The sequence below is a fragment of the Chroicocephalus ridibundus genome, chromosome 1 (assembly GCF_963924245.1).
Source record: "Chroicocephalus ridibundus chromosome 1, bChrRid1.1, whole genome shotgun sequence".
NCBI classification, from domain to species: domain Eukaryota; kingdom Metazoa; phylum Chordata; class Aves; order Charadriiformes; family Laridae; genus Chroicocephalus; species Chroicocephalus ridibundus.
The window spans coordinates 31,445,080-31,470,078 of record NC_086284.1 but is presented as its reverse complement, the minus strand read 5'-3'; the positions used below and the strand labels follow the sequence as shown (position 1 = coordinate 31,470,078).

The following is a 24,999-nucleotide window of genomic DNA, read 5'->3' as shown; positions in this document are numbered from 1 at the left end:
GTTTTGGATGCATCTGTGGTGAGGAGAGGGAGAAACTGCCTTTTAAAATGTTGTCCAAGTCATACCAGCATTAACAGCTGTCTAAAATATGTCCTTAATATGCGCTCTCTGGACATGTGCATGAATATACGCTCCAAACATTAATGGACCCTACCCACCACCCCAGCTCCCCTAAAACTGCACTCCTGGGTCCCATAGCTGGGAATTTCTGTAGCATAGCATGCTTGGAGGAAAAGGATATAATCTTTCAAATGTAGGTTCTGGCTAGAGAAAACTTCTGTACTAAATCTTATTTTTCTTCAGAATAGAGGTTGTTTTATTTTTAAAAGCTGTTTCTTGGAGCAGTGGAAGCCCAGGGTTGTGCTGTGCGTAAGTATGGGAGGAGAAGCAGCTGAAGCGGTCCAGGCTGCTATATCTCACATGTGTCCCCTGTGGGGCTTTTGAATGGATTAGGAACAAGAGAGAGAAGAAATTCATTTGCACTTGTTGAAATATGGTAACATTTTACAAGGAATATGTGCTCAATCCAAAACCCTCACAACTTTGATTTGAGTCAGCAAACAGAATAGGGATGTCAAAAGAAGCTCCAGTAATGGAAAGAAAAGTGTTATAATTTACATAAGGATTTTCCTGATTTCTTTTGTGTTTCTGCATGGATATATAACGCCAGGCTTCTCCAGGTGTCTTTCCATGTTGTATCTTAATCATATGTTTCTGTCCTTCCTCACAGTCCTGCCTCCCCAAACCCTTCCCCCCCAGCTCCAATTTTACTGCTTCTCAGCCCAGTGCATTTGCTTATAATGATCCAAATCACTTCCTTTCCTTCCGAAAAGGAAAAAAAGAAAACAACACCCATCCATTTTTAGATAGTAGCCACATGCACAGTTGAATCCGCATACTGGGGAGGCAGCTGGGAAGGACGCAGCAGCAAGCAGCTGGGAGTGGGCAGGTGTGGGAAGCTCTTAGTCAGGTTTGTCATGGAAAGTCAGAATGTGCAATTACAGGGCAAGGAACCGGGTAGCACACACTGCCAGGAGAGTCACGCAGCTGGGCTGGGATAATGTCGTTACACAGTATATCGACCTCAGTGGTTCAATCCAGCGCTTGAAATGTTCCTGTGCTTGTGTGCCACCAGCCCCACGGCTCACCACTTCCTCAGTTGTGCCAGAACAAGAATAGGCAGTAAGCTGTGTCCGTGGAAGGATGGGGCTAAAAGATTACCCACAAATTGATAGGCAGATAAATAGATAGGTAGATAGATGAGTATGTAGGGAAATGGATTATCTTTGCTTTGAGTTCAACTGATTTCACTGAGTCGCTTCAGATTGCAGTCCTATGATCAGTATTTCTGGGAGGGAAGGGTGAAGGGAAGGACAAAGTATTATATCCCACGTAGGCGAAATGAGGACCACTGGAGGAAGTTATGATGTGACTTCTGGTATGCACCAGGTCTCCATGAAGAAGAGGCAACCTTTTTCTAGGCCTAGAAGCACGCTCAGGTTGTTTCTAGTGAGGATGGTAGCAGGCGACTGGAAGAAATGAGGTGTGACTAGAACGGGTCCTAAATTTGCACCGTCCCAGAGGATGTACCTAGCATAAAAACTCAAGCTGAAATTCATAACACCTAGTCTCAATCATGTGAAAATTGACAAGAAGTCCTTCAGAGCTACCATGTGGCCAGGAACGGGGGGCGAGGAGGCATCTGTTATGTTACCTGATGGTAATGGCCCTCACTTGTCTTTTGCTGGGGAATGGCTTAGGGCTGAGCTCTGTGGTATGACAAGGGGGACAAGGTAAGCCCTGTCGTCCCCACCACACTGTGAGGATTCCTCAGAGGTGTTTTTGTGGTGCAGATATTACAACACAGTGCTGCTGCAGACAGGAAAAAAGATTGAATGCAACCGCTCAAGATTTAAACTTGTCATTGATGGGTGAAGAAGGGGATTTTTTCTCCATGGACACTGCTATTCATATACTACAGTTTAATTTCTCCAGTATGAAGATAAATTCCCCCTGCACATACAATATACAAATCTAGTATAATAGGAGCATACTGTGCTCTAGTTTTCTATTAAATGCTTATTTACAAGAGAGGGATAGGGAACAGCAAGAGTGATCAACTAGAAAGAACTTTTCCCCATGGAAACTCTAGTTGGCTTCAGATTATTAGAAGGAGTAATTATTCCCCATACACAGTCACACATGCTGCCCTCCATTTGGGACGTAAGTCCTTCAGGTGTCTTTTCTGGGTCATCCCTCAGCTTAGAATAAGGTGCGTGTCAGCACAGGTCCATGGTGATCCACCAGGCTGCAGGGACTTCCCTGAGGTGCTGAGGGCAGGGACCATATCCCTCTGCGGTGGTGGACATGGCTCAACCAGCTCCCTGGAGCCACACGCTCTCCCTGTGTGGACTGCTGCGGGAGATGGTGGGGCTTGGTTAGCATCAGATGAACACAAGAGCTGGAGCTAGGAGACAAATAGGAGAGCTGAACTGGGTGATGGCGAGACGAAGGGAGAGAGACTGTGCAGTTGGGAGCCAGGGAGCTGCTGGACTGGCTTGGCCATCTCACCAACCCTCTGTATGCCCCACAAAGTGCATGGGTTAAGTGAGCTAAATACGGGTTACTAGCCTTGCTTCTTACACCCCCTGTTTTAAAATAATCTGCAAGGTACACATGAATATCTGGATGCTTCTGGACGGCAAGTGGGAAGTCAGCATTCATCAAATGCCAGGAGAGCTGGAAAAATTGGAACAGCTTGGCTTGGGCTGGTGCTGAATGAGAAGGGACAAACCCAGAGAGATGCACACTCTAGTGTGTGGGGGAGAGGAGTGAAGTGTTGTTTCCCCTCTGTCCTCACATAAGAGCAACAGCAAAATCAAGGGCATGGAAACGAAACTGCAAATGGAGAACCAGCTCTTGTGGACCTGATCTAGCAGGGAAGTTCCAACATACTTCGGTGTTTCCTGCAGAAACCAGCTCAGAGCTGAAGCAGGTTAAGAAACACTTCAGGTTCCCAGATCACTGAAAGAATCCTCTGGCCATCCAAGCATGAGCCTCGCAGAGAAATGGGGCCCATGCAAGGGCAACAATTTCAGACTAGCCTCAAAAAGCTTTACCTTGATGTTAGCACCAGCTGGGCTCCCAAATATTTTTTTTTTTTTCCACTGTAGAACATGAGACCTATTTGCTGAAATCCTGGGGTGCCAATTGCACCCAGGCATGCCTGAACTGGCCTTTCGCACTCCGGAGTGCGGGAGAGCACGGGGTTTTGGAGGTCCTCTTGGGCCTGCCAGCCCCGGAGCTGTTTCACAGCTGCTGGAGGGCTGCCAGCTTGCAGGTCTTTTAATGAGTGGTGTAGTGCCTGGCAAGTAACTTGTCTTCAAGTGAGTGTGACTAATCATGAATCTTTTCAATAATGCTGACAATCCAGTCTCTCTTCTCTCACTCTGCCCGAGCCCGCTGAAATAGGAGTAAATTAGCCTTATTCTGGCGAAAGCAGGAAATCATAAAGAGCCCCTAAAAGGTTGCCAGTACGCCATGCCTAGGTTTTGCAGTGAGTGTAATTATCAGAGTTGTTGTGTGTGTGTTTTGAGAGCAGCTAAATAGCTCCAAAGGTCTGAAAGATCGCACTCTGCCACCATCCCCCGGACCATTTGCCTGACCGCGTAATTTCTGTGCTTCACTGGCACAGTGTGCTCCTGCAAAGACAATAAGCCAAAGACTATTAGAGTTCACAACTCCATGTTAATGGTTTATGTTTGTTTTATTGGATATATCCTTACTGTCTACCTGAGCAGTAGAGCCAGAATCCAGTTACTGGTCTGTGCTAAACTTGACCTGGTTTATTTGGTTGGAGAGTGAGATCTTTGTCTCGTTCATTAATGAGTTCCCTTGTATGGCTGAGGAAGCAAAAATGCAATTTGGTCTCATATCATATGCAGAAGGATATTGTATTATTTGTTCTCTGAGAAGAACGGTGCTGGCATTGTTCCCCCAGATGAAACCCACTGGAAAGTAAGTGCATAATGAAGAGAAAGCAGAGGGCTTGGAAAATTAAACCCAAGGAGGGGAAGAATGGGCAAGGATCAGTAAGTTCCAGGTGAGTGTCTGCTGCTGGGAAAGGAAAGGAAATTCTGTTGTGAGGGTATAGTTCTCAAAATTGTTTTTAATATTACTGAATGGGACTTGGAGATGAGATGGTGTCACAGGCCTGAGTCATGCTGCTTGGTGTGCAGGGTGGGTGATATGCCTGAGTGCTGGAGATCTCATCCAGCTCTTTTTAATTAAGTCTGTGTGTATTACCTTCCCAGCAAAACATGTAAATCTCAGCAGAAGAAAACTGATCATTCTTGCTGACATATTGTGACCATCGACCGTCACTACGGTTTTCCCTCCTGGTTCTTTTTTGTACCTACTATCGTTTACTGTTGTTTGATATTTCAACCTTCCCCCTTCTCACTACACTTTGGAGCAATTCCTGATGGAGCTTGGGGTTGCTCTTCCCTTCTCTTCCTTCTCTTTCTTTCTAAACCACAGCATTTTGGTAGCTCTTCAGGGACCCAGCTAAGAAGACATATGGGAAAGTGATTTTGTGATACACACACAAATCCTACCAATCAGAACCAGTTTAGTGGGTTTCTGCCCAACTGGAACAGTGGCCAGCATTGATAAATCTTTGCAGAAGGTGGCAGTGGGACTTAAGTTGCATTATTCACACTTAGTTATTTACAATATTTACATCATACTGTACATCAGGTAGAATCGTACATTTTCGTCACCATTTCGGAAAGAGGTGAGAGGACAAAGGTTAAAGATAAAGCTGCCTAAGGAAGGGGTGGATGCTGCTCTCTTTGAATTTCACTGCCAACCCCAGCACTGGGTGAAAGTTTTATGTATGAGTGTTTGTTGGAAGGCAGAGATATTAAATGCTAAAATTCGGGAAAAACAAATGACTCCTATATCCAACACATGGTTGGCTAAGTGGAAGTTAGTGCACAAAGGACCATGTTTACTACAGGCCACAAAAGAAGGAGGCTTTGTTTTAATACCAACTTAAGAAAAGAAGAAAAGGAATAAAAACTTAATGAGAATCAAAAATTCTAACTGTGCGTCCCCCTTCATTGCTTGCCTGATCTCCTGTTTGAAGTTTCATTACTGCCACTTCAAGGCAGAAGAGATTTAGCTGTTGTAGATGGTAAATCTCTGCTCAACAAATAAATATGGTAGTTTTCCCCTAACTTCTATTAGTCAAGGTATGTGTGAAGCATTTTTGAGATCTTTCTCATAAGCAATCACCTGTTTAAGTACAACAATCAAAAAATCCCCCTTTGCCTAATTTCTATTTTTACTACATTCACCCAATTATCTCTCACAGTATCAAGATCTCAAGCTCGATACAATGCATTTGCTTGATTGTTTAACTGCTTATTTTTGCTCTAACACACAAAAAGTGTCCAGACTTCTGCATTACCAGGTGTTTCTGCTGTGGCAGTTTCATGTAGTTAAGCACATATGAAATTAAAGCAACTTCTGCCTCTATTGGTGTGACACAAATGCATCTGTCTGCTGAGGAATCCTCCCTCAGACATGTCTGCATGCTCTGCCTTTCATGGAGTCTGGGAACCCACAGCCCATGAGTTTCAGCTCCTATGGGAAGACTTAGGATTTCGCATTCCTCTGCCACTGGAGTGGAACAGAGGAAAAGAGAGGACAGGGTTTGGAATTTAACATTTTACCAGTAAGTCCTGACATTGCAGAAACATCAGTAGAAAAGGATTTTATGTTGTGTGTCCATTCGTCTTTACCAAATTGCACTGCAGGGAAGATCTCTCCCAAGCCTAATAGATGTGAAGTTAATTAGAGATCAGTGCAGGAGCTCAGATAGACCTACAACAGAGACCTCAGCAACTGTTTCTGCATAATCGAACAACCAGGGAAAGGCATCATGCTGATGGTAACTGAGCTTGTGCTTACCATTTGGGCAAAACCACCCTAAAACAAGTTTAAGTCCTAAAGTATTAGCCTTTCCCATTGCCTGTCATTGTCCTGGGCATCAGTTTGTGCCTGTTCATGCTATGCTTACTTAGAATAGCTCTTTCCATTCTTGCATCTGAATTTTCTGAATGCTTTTCCTCACTTCTTCCCTTTCTTAATGCTTTATGTCTTCCCTTTCACTCCTCCTTCAGGGCCGTGTTTTACTGTCCATTGAGGATTCAATAAAAACAATATCTGTACAGCGACTGGTCCTTTGATTGTAAGGCCTCGGAAGCACAGTCAGTGGGTCTAATTCTTCTCATATTGAGGTCAATATTTTTACAGTGATGTGACTCCCTGGCAAAAGAGAGACCTTTGGGAAGGAATCTTTTTTCCTTTTTTTTTTTCTTTTCTCTCTCCTGAGGCTTATCATGAAAAAACTGGGGAGAGAAATGAACAGCAGTTTTTGCTGAGTTTTTTTTTTACCTCAAATTAGATAATGAAGGAGTTTTCACAGAGTGAGAGAGATTATTTATGGGGCAGGTTCTCAGTAGGTGAATACTGGTGTTCAGAACGCGTATTCAGAGATATTAGCATTTAGAAGTACTCAAATGAAAAAAAATATATAGCCTGGTATGTATGTCCTTTTCTACTTTGCTTACCTCTCATGGAAGTGCCTCTTCAAAGGGCCAGAAGACATACCAATGAATATTGGTCTAGTAGTGTAAAATACAGTTCCCAAACGGCATGGCACACATATCGTTAGCAATATGAGCACTACATCAAAGTTGTAGATAAATTACTGAAGTAGCCTAACATGTTTTTTATGTTCATGTTCATCTGCACAGAGCTGCTGCCTCTATGCGTCGTACACAAGCAAACTACCTCCAGGAACCCTGCATGGAGTTACTTTGAAGTTTGCCCTAAAGTATGGCCGTAAGCATATTTATGCTACCTTTTTTGTTTTTTTCCCCTGCCTTCTAGTTAGGTTAGACTTAATTTTTGGTAGACTGAGAGAGTCTTATCTAGTTTGTGTTTGTTTTCAGAACAGCAGTGTGAAAAACACTGAGGAACAAGTGGGCCTGGGGAAAAAATTCAAAATTAGGGAAATGAAAGAGCACTTAGACCTGAACAGATAAAAAATTTCTATACTTTGCCATTTTTGTAAAGTTTAATGTTCAAATACCTGATTCACTGGTAAGAGGAATACCCCATGATCTCCAAAATGTGTGAGAGCAAGAGACTGCACGCAGGGGTTCCAGTCACACGAACATGTTGCTCAGTGTTCACTCTCGAGGTTTGAAATATCACAAGGAATCTTACTGAAATGACAGCTTCATTTCCATGCCATACGCAGTATGCATTGCACCTTGTGCAAATTGCTGTGAGGGGGCAAGGTAGTTTTCTCGAATCCACAAGGCACCACTGAGCTTTGATATCTGCTCTTTGATACTGTCAACCGTGAGAGATCTTCACATGTAGGAAAGGCAAAACATCAATGCTGAGTGCTGGCATATACTGATCTCGGAAGAGAGTCTTGCCTCGAGAACATTTAAATGTGCAGAATTTTAACTGTTTCTTTGGATTCTGCCAAGAATGCTACTGGTTATAGAGCACTGCAAAGAGGCAAGATGCACGGGGCAGGAGGTTTTGAATCTAATCTGCTTTACCATGTCTGGGCATGGGTCACAACTGTACACTGCCAAGCAGGTTGGCTCCCCAGAACAGTCACAGGTCCCTGGGTGCTGATCATCCATGGTGCCAAAACATTTGTTCACTCCTAGTCTCAATTTTGAAGTGTATCAACTAGTTCCAGCTGAAAAGAAGGCCTGTGCATTTCTGAAGTTACCCCAGGTTTTGATTCCAAAAGCCAGTGTGGATGAGACACCCCCGGGTTGATTTCTGTTTGCCCCATGTAGCCCTCTAACCGTATCCCAAGGGAATTTACAGCCCAGACACCTCCACATGCCCTGAGGGTATGAACCAGGGCAAATAACTCCCACTTTCAGTTTCATGCTGAAATGCACTAACCTACAGCACAGCCCTCATATTATTTTGGGCTCTGTGCACCGAGCCATCTCCCCACTGGTTTACACACAAAATAATTTTGATGTCCTGGAACTGCAGGAGCATCACAGCAGGCCCAGAGGAGAGAAGTGTTAAGTGATGCAGGATATGGCCAGACTATCTTGAAGAGGTCAAGCCATGAGCTCTGAGCCTGCAGGGATCACCCTCCGAAAACGATGCAGTTAGCAGCATGGGTATATCTAGTGTGGTTCACCTTGTCTGGAGCACTCCGAGTTTACACCTTGAAATTAGAAGTGAAGCAGACTTGCCACAGGTAACTTCAAGTTAGGATTCTCAGTATGGCCAGGTGGCTGCTGACCCACCCTGCAGAGCCCTGCTGAGCTTTGTGGAGCTGAAAAAGGGAACAAGATTTACACTGAATACGGACTCTTTTAGAGCTGGGCCCGAGCCCTTCCTTAGGGTGCGTGCAAAGACGGCTGCAGCAGAAGAGAGTAGATCGCAAATACTCATGAAGCCTCTGAAACCCAACTGGCCCTGATCGTCGTTCATGATGGTCTGAGTTAAGCACAGTCCAGGACACCCTGTTGCTCCAAAATGAGTTCAGCAGTCCAGGAATGGAAGCCAGTCCTTATTCCCTGGGTACTGACAGAAGAAAATGGAGAAAAATGTAAGCAAAGCAGTGTATCAGTAACCACAGCTTAATTTCCCTCCCTACTGTATAGAATTAGCTATTCTGATGCATTTTTTTTGTGAAGAGAGCCCCAAAATATCATCACTTTCACTGTTAGAGAAGTATTTTAAGTGACGTCTCCAGGGTTTTGCAAATAACCAAAATTGATTATTCAAAAAGCAAAGAAATCGGTAATCCACTTTGTTGCCTCTTCTGCTCTATAATTGTCTTTGCTGTAAGTATGTTCATGATGAGCTCTTTTCTGCCTAAATATAAGCTATAATATATTGAATAATTGCAGGAAGGTAGGGAGTTCTATATTTAATTCCTTCACCCGATCTCTTAAAACTCTCCGTAATTCCTCTCGGTAACAAGAACTGTTGTTTACGCTGTGGTTTGAAACTGTGATGAAGACCCATTCCCCGAAGCCTTAAATACAGCCAGAAGGCTGTAAGAAATCTCTTGGATTTCATCTACTCCTGTTTTCAAAACATCACGAGTGAGAGGAGCTTTGCAAGCAGTGGGCTGGCTGTGCATCTTTTTGATCATTGGGAGTGAGTTTTAATTTAAACTGGCACTTGTAGTTGGTAGCATCACGTCGATAAAAAATAAATTGCTTCAGGTATTTTTGTGGTTTCTCATTTTCTGAAGCCTGGCTTACTTGGAAGGAGGCTTAGTATGAGCAAAGTAATCTCATTTAACGTGGTTACATGCTAGAGCGCAGTTGACTTTGTGCTGTACTGTGGCGTGCGCAGCACGGGGCTGCAAATTGGGGGTGCCTCTCTGAGAGGCTTTGGGGGCTGGTAAAGCAGCCAACAGGCTGGTCTGCAGAGGAGATCTGCCTACCACAAAACTAAGGCAGCAACCTTTCCTTTTCTTTACGCCATCCTGGACAATTCATCAGGCAGATGAATCGCTGCAAGCCCCAAGGCCCTGGTCTGCAGTGCACGGCAGCCCTGCCGCTTGTAAGGTGGAGACCTGGGGGCACGTCCTCACCCCATGGCAACTTTCGGGATGGGAGGGAAGGGGCTATAGTGCATTTCCATAGGTCTCCTGGCTGGTATGGCTGTGGTACCCTCCAAGATGAACCAATCCCTAGCAATCTCTTGAGTGTGTTCAGGGATTTAAGGCTATCACAGCTACAAGGGGTTGAAAGATAACACGTCAGGAAGCTTAATAATACCAGCACAACCAGACCCAGGGATAATCCCATGAGTGCATTATTAATAACAGGAGATATTGTATGTCCTGCATACATATGCACTCATATCTCACAAATCTGACCGTGTGTGGTCCACGGTCCACCACACACAGTGAATGGAGATTTTCTATGTCACCAGAGGTTTGTCTTGGTTTATAAGACAAAGAGTAAGTTATACAAAAGAGCAGTATTTACTAAGTTGACATTTCATACAGTGGTATGAAAGACAATGTGTTATGGGCTATGTTGTGCTTACAGTTTTGGATGGCGTTGCTTACACCAGTGTTTAAACTGGCAACGTGCACACAACTTAAGGTCAGTCAAAGTTGAAGCTGAAATAGATTGTACCATCTTTTCGAGTGGACACTAGAAACTTAAAAAGTTACACTATGTTCAGTTTCCCTTTGGGTCTCCTAGTGTTTCAAGTTAAACCTGGGATAAGCCAACTAAAGTAGGTTAGAAGAAACCATCCTTTTTTTTATAACTCTGGGTGTGGGATGCAGTTATTTTGTGTCTCCTGTATTCTCCTCTGTTTTTCTTGGTTGCTTATGAAGAAAGGGGGGAAAAAAGTACATAAATCATGACAGAAATACCAAAATACTTGAGGAGCATAGAGCCATAGTATACTCCAACTACATTTCAGTGCTGCTTTAAAACACCACCAGCATGTTTTGTTTTGCACTTTATTTTTGAGTCACGGCTTTGTCAATTTGAGTCTTCTTGGCTCCATTTGAATCAATGGCAAAACAATAATCAGTCTCAGCAAAAAAATATTATTTCCACTGGGAACAAATTCTTCTGAGTTGAGACTTAACCTGCACTCTTCCTCCGGCTCCGAGTTCTTCAGCCCTGATGGCTGACTAACAGAGTATAACTTTGGACTCATTTAAAATGCAATTGCAGAACACACCAGAGAAAGTCATTTAGCAGTATATCGACAGAAGGGCAGACTGTAAATCTAATAAGCTTCTTCCATTTCTAATTTCTAGGATCCCACTATTAACAATATTATATTGCCTTTGGCAATATCTGACACTCACATATGGCAATGTACCAAATGGTCTATTAATATGACAGATGCATTTTAGAAAAGAGTAACTCTCTCATCCCCCTCGGATACATAGATGAATTGAAGAACGCCTTGAACAAAGCTCACTCTTTACTCTTTTCCTGTTCTCATGCTGCTTATTAAGCTGGTATGATGTAAAACCAAGGCATACAACAGTCTGCTACACCAAATGTAATTCGATAGAATCACTTCAAAGGTAAGTTTGTTGTTAACTTTCCATTGGAATTAACCTAGCCGAGGCAGCTCTTAGTCACAGAATATTAACACATAACCTTGTGAAACATCACATGCAGCTGGTGAATGCCAGTGATTTTCAGTTCATAATGCAACCACCTCAGACAGTAGAATACCAGAACTGAAGAAATGTGGGTATATCCAGGTAACAAAACATGTCTGATAGTGGTCTCGAACTAAGAAAGTCTGGCATTTTGAGTGCACCTTGGAAAGAAGTCTCTGGGGAATTCACATTTTCTGATACAAATCCTATCTAAGTGCCTGATAACGCTATCTTGAAACAAATCTTACCTGAAGCAGATGCCTCCTCCAATACACCTATATAAACCTTTTGTTCCAACACACAAAGAACACTTTGAGTTAAATACTTTTCTAGATGGCTCTTACAAGCTGTCAGCATTAAGTTTCATAACAAACAGATGTTCATATTTTATAAGCCTCCTCCATAAAAGACTTCCAGTATTCTCTATTTCAACAGAGGCACAATGGAAAATTATAAGGGTCTAGAAACAGACTCCTGTGAGATCCTGAAATGACTAAGTTTGGCTCTGGCGAAACACATCTACAGCTGTGGAGACATCGATAGTGAGCGGTGGGAAGGGGTGGATGGGCAAGATTAGATAAAGGCCAACGGTTTAACATCCTGGTGCTGTGGAGGGGTTTCCGCCAGTCGTGGAAAGAGGCGGCTGCCCTGCTTCTGCGGAGGCACTGATTTCAAAACTGACATTTGGGCGAGGCAGATCGGGGCAGTTTCCTAATGGCAGAACAGGTAACAGAGCTGTGAATCCACAAACACCCACCTGAGTTCAGTGGCAGTCTGCCATTTTTCATCGGCCCTGCTGATTGAAAGCAGGGGAGGGGTAGCCGCCTGGCAGGCTGTGCTGGGGGAGCGGGGAGAAGAGGACGGAGCTTTTCCCTTTGGGGTTGCAATGTGGTGCCATGGCCGTGGTTGTGTAGAGACCCTGCTGCTGCAGCACCAGCCGGGTTTGGGGCTCGCAGCACCCTCGGGGCAGAGGGACACCCTAAGGGGGAAGCACGTGGCGGGGAGGTGAAGCCCCTGGCACACGCCTCGCTGTTTTAATGAATGCTCAGAGGAGACCTTATCGCTCTCTACAACTACCTGAAAGGAGGTTGTAGAGCGGTGGGGGTCTGTCTCTTCTCACAGGTAACAAGTGACAGGACAAGAGGAAATGTTGACAAGTTCTACCATGGGAGGTTTAGATTGGATATTAGGAAAAATTTCTTCACCAAAATTGTTATCAAACAGTGGAACAGGCTGCCCAGGGAAGTGGTGGAATCATTATCCCTGGAAGTATTTAAAAGATGGGTAGACGTGGTTCCTAGGGACATGGTTTAGTGGTGGTTTTGGCAGTGTTAGGTTGATGGTTGGACTTGATGATCTTAAAGGTCCCTCCCAACCTAGATAATTCTATAATTCTATGATTCTATGTTGGCAATACTGGGAAGGAGGAGAACATGCCTCCCTGACTCTGAGAAAGGGAGGAAAACCTCATTGAGTTTGTGTGCTGCTTTGCAGCCTGCCACCCTAACACCCTGCATCTACTACTGAAAAGAGTAATGGTGCCTCTGCTTTTCCCTGTTTTTGAGAAAAAATGTCCAGTAGAGTCAGAGGAGCGGCTAAAGGAGTCTCTTCCCACACTTCTTACTCATTATTGCTAAGGGATTATCTCAGGGGGCGAAGATGTGCCTGGTTTAAAAGCAATTTAGAGGCAGTCCCATCCCGTGCTGTCCCCCTCAGACCCCGTGTTCCTGTCACGCCCCCTCTACGGACACCTCTCTTTGTACAGCCAAGCTGCCAGCTAGACCAGGGGGGCTCATTGTGATGAAACCAATCTTTCTCCAAACAAACTCAACATCCTTTTTTTTTTCTGCTGGGTCAGCTCATCGATTCAGCTAAACAAAACAACCGGAGTGCCAGGTGTGAGGGAAGGAATGGGAGGGCATAGCCAGGGCTGGCGAAACATCTCTTTTGGCAGTGACACAGCCCAAAATTTGTCTAAAATGAATTTGGAACAGTAATGGAAAAGGCTGATTTGCCTACTCCATGCTATTTTAAAGTCCCCAAAATATAAAGGGATTTTCTTGAATTTATTAAGTCAGCGTTAATTAACACTTAGGCAAAAAGAGGTGGACTTAGTGCCTTGGAAGTATGATAAAATCCAGTCACACTGAAATGTATGAGCATTCTTTTACTGAATTCATGGGAACGGGGATTTCATCCTTGAAATAAGACCTGGCTTTTTCACTTTGGACGTGTCACTTCAGTTATTCTGTGTTCTTACTGCTCCTTGACAGCAGGAATAAGCTTAATACTTCTGAGTTTTTTGTTTTTCAGAAGCCTTGCAGAAAGCCAATGTAAAATTTACTTTGCACATACATTTGAGTGCTCATACTTAATATTTACTTTGAGAAAGACCTTGTTCTAAAAAAATGAATTGCATGAATATTTGTGGAAAGCAAAACCAGAGCAGATGCAAACATAACTAAAGTGGATTCATTAAAAAAATTTCAACTATTTGTGTATAACTACTTCACAGCATTCATCCAGTCTGCCTGGTAAAACGAAGCATTTTAGACCTTTGAGAAAAAAAATTCTTGCAACAGATATTTTCATGGACAAACAAGTTTGAACAACCCATTCTTTCTCTGTAATCTCTTCTTGACTAATTACAGATGGAACAAGAGTTGAGGAGAAAGGGAAGAGAGATTCTCGCCATCCTGTTTTCATACAATCATGGAAATTAGAATTAAAACAAAAATCAAACAACCTCCTTCTGTCCCTTCTTCTGCTAGTCCATGATGATTTTCCAGTGCATATTTTCCATTGGCTTTGTTCAGACTGGTCCTGCCAGTTTGTGATGAAAGAGAGGAAAAAGAGCCATCTTTCTGAAAAATGTGAACTTTTCCACACGACATGGACTCGCTTCACAAAGCTCTCACTGCTGCCCAGAGGTGCCTTGGGAAGAGTGAAAATATCAGCTGGAGAGAGACGGAACAGGTTGAAAAAAAAGAAGCAGGTGGCTGAAATATCAAACAAAGGTGTCTGTACATGTGTAGACCTTTCAACTGTGAAATTTTAATCTAAATTTCTCCTGAAAATCATGAAATGAGTCTAAAGTAGTCATTTGAGTTCTCTCTGCAAATATTTCCTTGAATATGCCCCTGTCTATTTCTGTAAGTGGACATGACAACTAGCTTAAATCAAATGTCCAGTCCTGAGATGAGATGAATCCCTCTTTTCATGAAGTCATGCCATTTTCCTTTTTCTTAAAGCAGGGCATCACAATAAAGCAATACTTCCACTCTGGAACAACCACAACTAAGACCTGATTAAATCCAAATCTCACAACGGGTCTGGGCCCCACAGTGCTCATGGGATGTCAGGAAATGCAAAACCCCATCTGTGAGCTGGGAACTTGAAGCAGTATCTATTTTGGGTCAGTTCCAGTTCAAGTTCAGTTGTGGATGAAGCTTCTCATGTTTAGTTCTGGTTAAACCAAATAAAACTTTCAGAAAGCAGTTTAGGTTCAATATAAGAAAAAATAATCCTGAATGATTTGGACCAAATTCAATTCCACTTTCTGTGTTAAGAGACTCTGGAAGGGATCTGATCTCCAGCTGGGACCATAAACACATGCTGAAATGAAGAGCTTTACTTCTTTCATTTATCATTCCATTCATTCAGAACAGGATGGGAACTACACGTGGCCTTGCACGGTTTTACTGGTGCTTGTACTTTGTATAATGTGTGCCTGCCATCCTGACAGAGATCTAGTCCAGAAAACAACCCATGACCATTATGGATGTGAATTACGTTCCTTTTAAATAACAAGAGACTGGAGAAAATCTGAAGTACTTTAAGAGAAGACCAAGAGACGCTTTCCAATGGAAGGGATTTTATTCTCCTAATAAGGAAAAGTCACTTTGTACAATAACTCTATAATCTCATCTCCTCAGTACAGTCTGTAAAGAATAGACTGACACAGCTTTTCAAACTGCTTATATATTATGCTGATGTGCGTCAGTAGGTATTAATTTAGTAAGTTGCTACTTTTGTGCAAAAATGGATGGGTACAGATAGAGCAAAAAACATCTTGGAGTGACGTTGTTAGAGCTGATTTGCCCTCACTCAGGCCTTGGTGTAGTGGTCGGAAAGAGTATTCAATTAAAACAAAGAAAGAGAGCCAGAACAAGGTTTCCAGGCATTATTAATACAACATTTCTGCTTAATTTCCATGGAAGGCACAAAATCAACATTGCCTCAGTTCTTTGAAAACCCTTGGCCCAACCAGCTCCAGAACTTGTTTTTAGAAGTTCAAGTGGAGGAGAAGTTATGTAGGAGGGAAATGTTGAGAGTGGTACGGACACACTGCCTAGATGGGGCATCCCTGCAGCCTCTCCCATGCATGGCCACCTCTCTCTGTACATGGGTATGTGCTTTACTCACAGAAAGCCAAGTGAAGACTGTGCATTCACCATCCATCATTTGTCTACCTTAACTCCTTCTCTTCTAGGCACAAAACCAGATCCATTGTCATTCCCAAGAAATAACCCTTTTCCATAGTCAGAGAGGAAGTGCAGAGACAGACAGAGCTTGAAATGAACCAGCCTCAACCAGAGAGCTGCAGATCTTTTAAAAAGTAAGTTTTTACAGGTGAAAGGAAATAAATCTGGCTGAAAGCAGCCAATTTGGTATATATACTGAGCAGGAAGAACTTTCTATTTGAATATTTTTTATTTTCCGAATAAGGAAAAGTCAACTGGATGCCAAAAATAGCATATACCTGTGACGTGAATGAGCCACTGTTCTCGTCTTGCTGAGAACTCACTGGACTCTGCCTGCTTCAGGGGCTTTATAATACCAGGTAACACTATAGCCTAACATTTTGCACATCACGTCTGCACAAGAAAAGGGACTTTGAGTTCCTGCTAGTGCATATGTCTAACAAATAAAAAACATGGGGGGAAAAAAATTGCTCCTGTCTTAGAGTGGTAGGGCTTTAGTAATTCTGGCAATCTTGTGCCAGGGGAGTAGAAACCAAAATCCTGCACCTAAGCCTTCCAAATCTACATCAGCAAAATTCATTGCACTATTTGCCCAGATCCAACCTCATCAATTAATATGTTAAAATCTACGTTTCACCTGAGGTGCTAGTAAGCTGAGGTAATTGAAAGCAGCTTAAACCACTAAGCAAAGAAATAATTATCATGTGGACACTGAAATCCAGCTGTATAAATTATCATCTAAATTCGATCAGGAGTGTAACTGTGAATAAACTCAGCTATGAAAGCAATACCATGAGATTATGTCCCCTCACCTTTTCAGGAAAGAAACTGCTTCTTCCAAATTGCACATTAACTCAATTCACCCTTGAGACATGACAGTGGGCTTGAAACACTGTAAGATATCCATATACATGCTTGTAGGCTATACCGTCTTCTTTTTTTTTTTGGTGGGCAAGCAATAAATGGAAGGCTCCTCTTCTCCAGACAATATGCAATCTCTCTAAACCTCTGTGAACAACAGATCTAAAAATCAGTTCCAGCTGTAATTAAACTATTTTGATGGGAATGATAGCTCTGTGAAACCTGGACCTTTGACACTGAAGGCTTTTTCAATGGGCTACTACAGTAGGAGGTGGTAAAAACTTTGCTTCACCGCTCACATTTATGGTATTTAAGTCTTCTCAGATATGGAGGTAAAGGCTCTTGACAGCTATTTATGACCTTTCTAATACTGGTAGATCATGTAAATTCATTACTGATTCTGTAATCGTGTAGTCCCTATTAACTAATAACATCAGTATCATTCTCATCTTTTAAAGACTAGCTGGAAGGTGATGCTTTGAGAAGCATATTAGTTACTCCATTTACAAGATTCATTACATTATCTGGAGGGCAGAGCTCTGGATGAATTTGTGCCTGACGGGCTTGCACCAGCACAGTTAAGCATTATGAGTAAGGTTTTTTTCTTCAGTAGCAACCTACCCTAATCTGAAGTACAATCAAGCAACTAGGGACAAGGTGTTTACACCTCTCTTCCAGCTCCCATCACACACAAATTACGGGCTTTGAAGGGCAGTCATGACCCAAAATTTGTCTTGTGGTCATGGATCAGACAAGACGTTAGGCTGGGACCCAGTTGTATCGCAGTACAGTAAGATGAAAAATATCTGAACGCTAATAGTGTAACTGTGGGATCACTGTTTTCTGTGAGCTCTAAGATTTAAACCTAGGCTTCAGCATGCCAATCCCTTGCACCAAAGCACTTCTTCACTACTTGACAAATACCTCTTTAAAGCAAGAGTGAAACAGATCCATTTTTGCTCAGAAAAACATGGGCAAATGGATGACATTCACACAGTGCCTTCAGGCACCCACAGTGCTTAAAAAATAAGCAACCAATTCAAGTAGGAAGATCCAGATCTCCAGACAGTAAATGCCATTGTTTCCAAAATGGGTATTTTTTTAAATTGTGATTTTTTTCTCTCTTTCTCTCTCTCTTTTTTTTTTTAAGTTTTTTTTTTTTTAAGGTTTTTTTTTTTTTTGTAAAAATGAACTGTTCTGTGAGCTGTTTCTAGCAGAATCTGGCACGAATAGGCAATTCATGTAAATGTACAATCTGGACTTTTGTAAATGATGGCAACAATTTTGCTGTGAGGCCAAGACTTCACCTGAGACACAAAGGAAGGTTCTGTCTGCGAACACTTGAGCAAAATAAATCTAGGCTTGTACCTGTGCAATTCATAGAAAGGATGACTTCTGTAGAGAGATCTGAAAGGAAGTATTGCAAGTTCCCCTGGGAAAGAAGCTCCGAGCCTAGAGGATAGAGTGTGAAAAGGTGTGTAAATAAAGATTATAAGGCAAAAATAAAAAGAAAGGAATGTCAAAGCTCAGGAGTAGGTGGAGGAGGGAGCTATACAAACTGAGCAAAGTGAACTTGCCAACAGTGGGACAAGAGACATTGCATACAGCTGGGATAGTGGCTTCTCCTGCTCTACAAAACACCACCAAGATCTCCACATTTGACAACCACAAGACATTTATGGTATACCTTGGAGAGCTGAGAGGTGTGAATGCCCTGGGAGAGGTTCCCAGCAGGAGGTGGTGGTGGCACACTATGGGCTTCACTCCCTCCTTCCACATCTGGGCATTAGGATTATCCACCTGCACAAATGTACTGCAGGCTATGGCCTTTTATTTTGGCCTTGTATGAACTGCTCACAAGCTGCTTTTGACCCAGAAGTCACACTATACCATCGAGGCTGTGCCCATGAATTTTACAAGCATAATTGAATGAACCACCTCTACTCACCTCTTCTGACTAACTTCTAACACAGTCTAACTGTGGCATCCCTAGAGACAATGACAACGTCTTAAAAGTACCTCAAATGCTGTGCTAGCACAAAGAAGGGGAAAAAAGACATCAAAAGTCTGGAACCATTTGGGGCATTATATATACACACACACACATACACATACATAGTGGATTTCATAGAATCCCAGAATGGTTTGGGTTGGAATTGACCTTTAAAGATCATCTAGCCGAATCCCCCTGCCAAGGGCAGGGACACCTCCCACTAGATCAGGTTGCTCAAAGCCCTTTCCAACCTGTCCTTGAGCACTTCCAATGATGGGGCATCCACCACTTCTCTGGGCAACTTGTTCCATTGTTTCACCACCCTCATTGTGAAAAAATTCTTCTTTATATCTAATCTATATCTACCCTCTTTCAATTTAAAACCATTGCCCCTTGTCCTGTCACTACAGGCCATGGTAAAAATTATTTGTCGGTCTTTCTTATAAGCCCCCTTTATGTGTTGAAAGGCTGCAACAAGGTCTCCTTTCTTCTTCTCTTCTCCAGACTGAGGGGATTGCCCTCACCCAGGCACAGGACCTTGTACTTGGCCCTGTTGAACTTTATGAGTTTCACATAGGCTCACTCTTCAAGCTTGCCAAGGTCCCTCTGGATGGCATCCCTTCCCTCAGGCATCTCAACTGCACCACTCAGCTTGGTGGCATCTGCAAACTTGCCGAGGGTGCACTCAATCTTGCTACCTATGTTATTGATGAAGATATTAAATAGTATTGGACCCAGAACGTACCCTTGGACATTGAGCCATTGAATGTAACTCTTCAGACGTGGACATCCAGACAATTCCTTATCCATCTGACAGTCCATCCATAAAACCCACATCTCACCAATTTAGAGGTAAGAATGTTGTGATGGCCGTACCAAAGGCCTTACAGAAGGCCAGGTAGATGACATCTGTAACTCTTCCCTTGTACACTGATGCAGTCATTCCATCTTAGAAAGCCACTAGATTAGTCAGGCACAATTTGCCCTTGGTGAAGCCAGGTTGGCTTTATATAATCAACTCCCTGTCTTCCCTATGTTTTGAAATATCTTCCAGGAGGATCTGCTCCATGTTCTTAAAAAAAAAAAAAAAAAAAGAAAAAGAAAGTAATGCAGGGAATGAGCCTTGCCCTGGGAAAACCACCTGCCTGATCATGGTGTCTCCCCTGCTAGGTAAGTATTTGTTTCCTGAAATTTAACTCTAGTCCCTCTCCTAGCAGGCTATAGCATGGTTTTGAATCCCTTGTGTCAGTGGCTTAAAGGTAATTGTTGGAATCAGATCGTAATTACATTTTGGCACTTCAGATTATTGTGTCAATAAATAGTTATCAGCCCAGACAAGTTATACTGAGTAAATGCTTTGTGTTATTTGGACTTCAGAGGAGTGACAGTAAAGAAGAGGCTGGGAAAGCAAAAGCATTTAAAACATTGGTATTTGTATAATAACTCAGAGGTTTGCTTTCTTCCTGCAAAGTGGGGGCATACAGACACATTTTCCTTTTTGAAAGACTGCATTCTTTTCCCTTTGTGCTAAAAAGCTCCAAAGGTGCAAAAGCCGGGAAGGTTTGAAGGGAACATCACCAGATGTTTACATGAGAGACCAGAAATTATAGAGCAAACTCGAGTGTTGTTTTCATTTTGAAAGTGCGATACACTTGACTGTATCTCTCAGTCTTTTGAAGAGAATTGGGTCAAGAAGAGAATGTATTTCTCAAGGACCTGCTTAGGAAAGTGTGTTACTCAACAACAACAACTACATAGACACTACATTTATTTTAACAGACAGCGTATGTTGCAATGCTGAACTTCTCAACACCTTGATGATAAAATGGCCAAAAGACAAAACACTCCCAGGAGGCAGAACAGCGGTATACGCTAATCACTGTTCACATGATCTGCTTGACCCTCCAGCGAATGCATCTTCTGCTGAGGTCATTCTGCCCCTCAAGTAGATAGTCTCTGTCCCACAATTGCTAATTGCCCATTATGGTTCACAGTGAGAAAGTGATTTATCATAGAATGATAGAATGGGTTAGGTTGCAATGGACCTTAAAGATCATCTAATTCCAACCCCCCTGCCACGGGCAGGGATGCCTTCCGCTAGACTAGGCTGCTCAAAGCACCATCCAGCCTGGCCTTGAACACTTCCAGGGATGGGGCATCTGCAACTTCTCTGGGCAACCTGTTCCAGCGTCTCACCACCCTCACAGTAATGAATTTCTTCCTAATATCTCATCTAAATCTACCCTCTTTCAGTTTAAAACTGTTACACCTCATCCGATTGCTACACTCCTTGATAAAGGGTCCCTCTTTGTCTTTCCTGTAGGCCCCCTTTAGGTGCTGGAAGGCTGCTATAAGATCTCCCTGGAGCCTTCTCTTGATTTGAAATGGTCATGCTCTAAAGTAGTCCTTCCTCTTTGATATTTGTGCTGTGGAGGATTTAGGAGACCAATAGAGTTAGAGTTTTTGTGACACGCACACACCCACACACACCCATTGAAAGACAGTTTTGGAGATGAGCAGTATAATAGCTAAGAGTAGAATAAAGCAGAGAGAGAAAATAACCCATGAAGAAGACCAGGGAAACCTGAGTTAGGTGTGAGAGAGCAGTCAGTGGTGCATCTCTCCCAGGGTCACAGTGCAGCGGCTGCCCCTGTGTTGATATGACAGAGGCCCCTCGCATCCGGTTGTCCCCTTGACCTCTTTTCCTTTCGTGAACTGAAAACCAAAGCCTGTCACAAACTAAACCAAACAGCACTGCAAAAACTCTTGTGCCTGGGTAGAAAAGCTGTCTCTTGTACTGTAAGGGCTGCATCTCCATCCTTTCATTTCACCCTGGAGCCACGGGTAATCCAAGTATATTTGGTTTTCAAGGGAGGAGGGCTTTTCATTTTAATGGACTCATTTTATCATGCTTCTGTGCTAAAAGAGTAAATTTGAAAGCATATAAGCAGAGCCTGCTATGAGTAAAATTAAGTAGGTAAAATCACTTCAGTTTTCACCAATGCAAATTACTGGTTCTGCTGGTTAAAGTAGCTCCAGCTAATTTGAAAGCAAGAGCAAACATTCAGCATTGCACAAACACACAAAAATGTGTGAAATCTGCAGGCATCTGATGAAATTAGCATGGACTTCCACAAAACACTGAAAATGACCTTACCAGGAATGTCGTAAGAAGCTTGGGAATGGAGTTTGAGGCAGGACCAGGGCTCAGGCCAGGGCTTGCTGGGGAATAGCTGGGGCTGAGCCTGCGGGCAGCTCACCCTGCACTGCATCGTGCCTGGTATGCAGCCCCCTGGCCGCTGTACCCCCACGCTGGGCAGGTGGCCAGCCCCACCTCCCCACCTCCGCCTCTTCCAGCCCACCCGAAGGTGATGCAGGACACGTGAAAAAAATTGCAAAGCAAGACACCGCCAATTTCAACTGTAATTCTTTTTCTCATTTAGTGTGTGTTGGTGGCCCATCTAAAGAATTTCCAAGGCAAAATACATTTAAAAATAAAAGGACAGCACTGCTCTGCTCCCCCTTCATTGATTTGTCTTCTGACTACTTCTGTCCCTGTTGCTACCAAGCCAGGCTGGGGTTTCTCTTTGTCTGTTGTTAAGTCCCAAGCCGGCTCGATGGGCTCTAACCTCAGTCATTAATATCAATTACCACGAGGACAGCTGCCTTGTTCTCCTCGTCAGAACTTCAGCATGGAGGGTAATAGATGGCTTAGGGCTGGCCTCCTGCCAAGAGGGCTCCATTGTTTTCATCTGTGATACACAAGGAAGAAAATAATGGGGTTAAATGAATTTGATTAGACCAAGCTCAGCCTAGTGTAGCATTCAGGCTCTAATTTTGCTCTTCCACGGTATAATTTTACAGCCCTGAAATCAGCACAGGTTTAGCCATTGATTTAAGACTTATTTAGGAAGTCAGTGACTCCTTTTAAGCTTTATAACCTTCACCTAGACTCTCTCAGTGCTGGGCATGTTAAGTTTGTTTATATTATATATATTCTATTTTAATTAACAAATACCAAGTAAGTTTTGAAAGAAAAAGATGGAGATCAATTATTTGCAGACAGTGGCATTTTTGCAGCTTTGCAAAGCCATGAGTATTTAATATGGAAATTCTTCCTCCTGACACACATCACTTGCTTTTTTTTCTTCTCATCCACAGTGTAGGATCCTCTGCCAGTTCTGCACTTGTACCAGGCACGGAAGCCCCACACGCCAGCACAGCAAAAGCCTACGAAAGAATCAAATAAAGAATAGTGGAGAATGTCTTACACAGCTCTTTGTCACATACAAGAGAGCCAGAGAAGAGAATTTTGCTGAGAGAAAAGGAGAAAAAATGTGACAGCTTAATAGACGTGCTGTTAAAGTTAATGGGAAAAATCCAAATGGCTTTAATCAGTGTTGTGTGGGGCTCCAATCTTTTATTACGGAGAGTTTCGGTTTTAAGAGCTGTATCCTTGCTTGATGTCAATTGGCATAACTCCATCTGGAGCTCCACCAGCCTACCCTTTTGAATGTCTTGCCCATGTGAGTTGCTAGCTTTATTTCAACATTGAATGAACTGGTTAAAGAAGGAAATCACTATATAAAATGCTCAGAGAGGCCATGAGGTTGAATCTGGCTCTGTTGCAGGTATAGAAACTCCATAACAGCATTGTAAAAAGGTCTATTCATGTTTAAATGTGCTGGCAGGAAAAAAAGAGGCCGTGGCATGGTAAATAAAAACTATTTTGGATATTTACAGAACCCCAATGAGGCCGACCTAGAGAAGTTTACATTTTCAGACATAAAGATGCTATTTTTCAATTTACATAATTACTATAACAAAAGGTATATGATTCCACAATGACAGAGAGGACTTCTTTGACAAAATGAAGTTGCTATTTTATATTAATGCTGGAAAGCTATCAGGGTGAAATTTTGTGTAACAAGGGATTTTTGTGCCGTTACATTTGAAGAAGGCTCTGTGGTCTTTCTTTTTGGAAAGACCAACACCAAAGATGTTGAGATCAACAGTGATGAGGTCTGTATCAATACACTGCTAAATTAAGTAACAAATCTGGCCATTAGACCAGGAAAACCACTGGGAAGACCTGCTCCATGGAAAACGTCCCCATAGGACCTCATTCAGGTGGGCCAGGTTGGTCTACTTGAAGATGTGTCTCCAGGTTTTGTTGCCTTTGTTTTTGAAAAAAAAAAAAAAAAACCAGCAAAGATGTACATGAGAAAATATTTAGTAAATCAGCAATATTTACAGACATGCTTACTCTTATCTCAAGGCACTACTCATGGTAGCAAAGGGAAGCATATATACAATCTTTTGTAGGTTTCGGCTCTCAGCTATGTCCTTCTTCTGTCAAGGACTAGGTTTTACTATGTGTGTAGAGTCATCCTGCCACGATGAGCTTCATCAAATCCTTATCAAAAGTTTTAGAGCAAGCAGAAATAAGCGAGCATGCTTTTCTACCTGTTAGGACCTGTAAGACCGCGTACTCACAGCAACACTGAACTAGTTCAACTTCTGAGCACATTTAACAGGCTGTACAAAGGGAAAAAAAAAAAAGGAGAACTCTTTTCCCTAACACTGAGAAATAACCAGAAATGGAGAGGTCTGACATGAATCTAAAGTTTCCTGACATCTTCCTTCCTGCTATCCAGACTGTCAGTGGAATAACAAATACTTTGGTATGTTAAACTAGGGTAGTAAGTTTTTTATATCTTCCAGCGAGTGCTGTGGATGGATTTGTAACCACCTCAACTAGCTGAAGGACATTTAAGAGCAGATGTTTAAGCATAAATTTCTCTGTAATGTAAGACCTCGCCCAGCTGTAAAACCTATTCATGCTGAAAAAACCACTGTGAGGTATCTGAGGATCTTCTGGAATTATGGTTACTATAAATTGAGAGTAGTAAAGATCGTTGGCTACATTTGAATAAGGGGAATGGCACTTGGCCTTCTTATACACAGTGGAATTTGTAATAAGAGACGTTTTGCCATCTTCATTTTATCCCGTAAAGGTACAGGCACATGTATAAAAACAACTGAGAGTTTAAAAATAGTGGAACCGAAGGACGTAAAGCAGAGAGAAGATTTGTGGCTGCCCCTATAGCTTCCTGTTCATGTAGCATGAAGGAAAATAAAATGTCAAAACAGAATGGAGAAAAGAAAAACTCATGAGCAGGGCCTTCTTTGCTGTCTTGGGAGTGGATTTACCCTCCCAACAGCAGGGACCGGCCCCGGGATCTCTGTGTATTTTGTGGAGAAGCTTGAGGTAAAAAAACCCCATGGAGCTGCAAACATGGCAAAGCCTCCTGGAAAGTAAACACCACACAGATAAAAACAGGTCCATTGAGTATTTCCAGAGGAAGAAAAAGATCAGTTATCTGAAGGAAAGCAAGTTCTGACTCAATTTATTTCTGTTTCTGGAAACAAAATGAGGG

At 42.7% G+C, this 24,999-nt stretch overlaps 1 long non-coding RNA gene across 1 annotated transcript; it reads left to right on the top strand.

The window, feature by feature from the left end:
• Positions 1 to 3,912: 3,912 nt before the first annotated feature.
• LOC134518519 (uncharacterized) lies at positions 3,913 to 24,275 on the top strand. The gene is made up of 3 exons (XR_010071984.1): positions 3,913 to 4,102; positions 6,825 to 6,904; positions 22,721 to 24,275. It is a non-coding gene; the product is annotated as an uncharacterized LOC134518519 (long non-coding RNA).
• Positions 24,276 to 24,999: the final 724 nt, after the last annotated feature.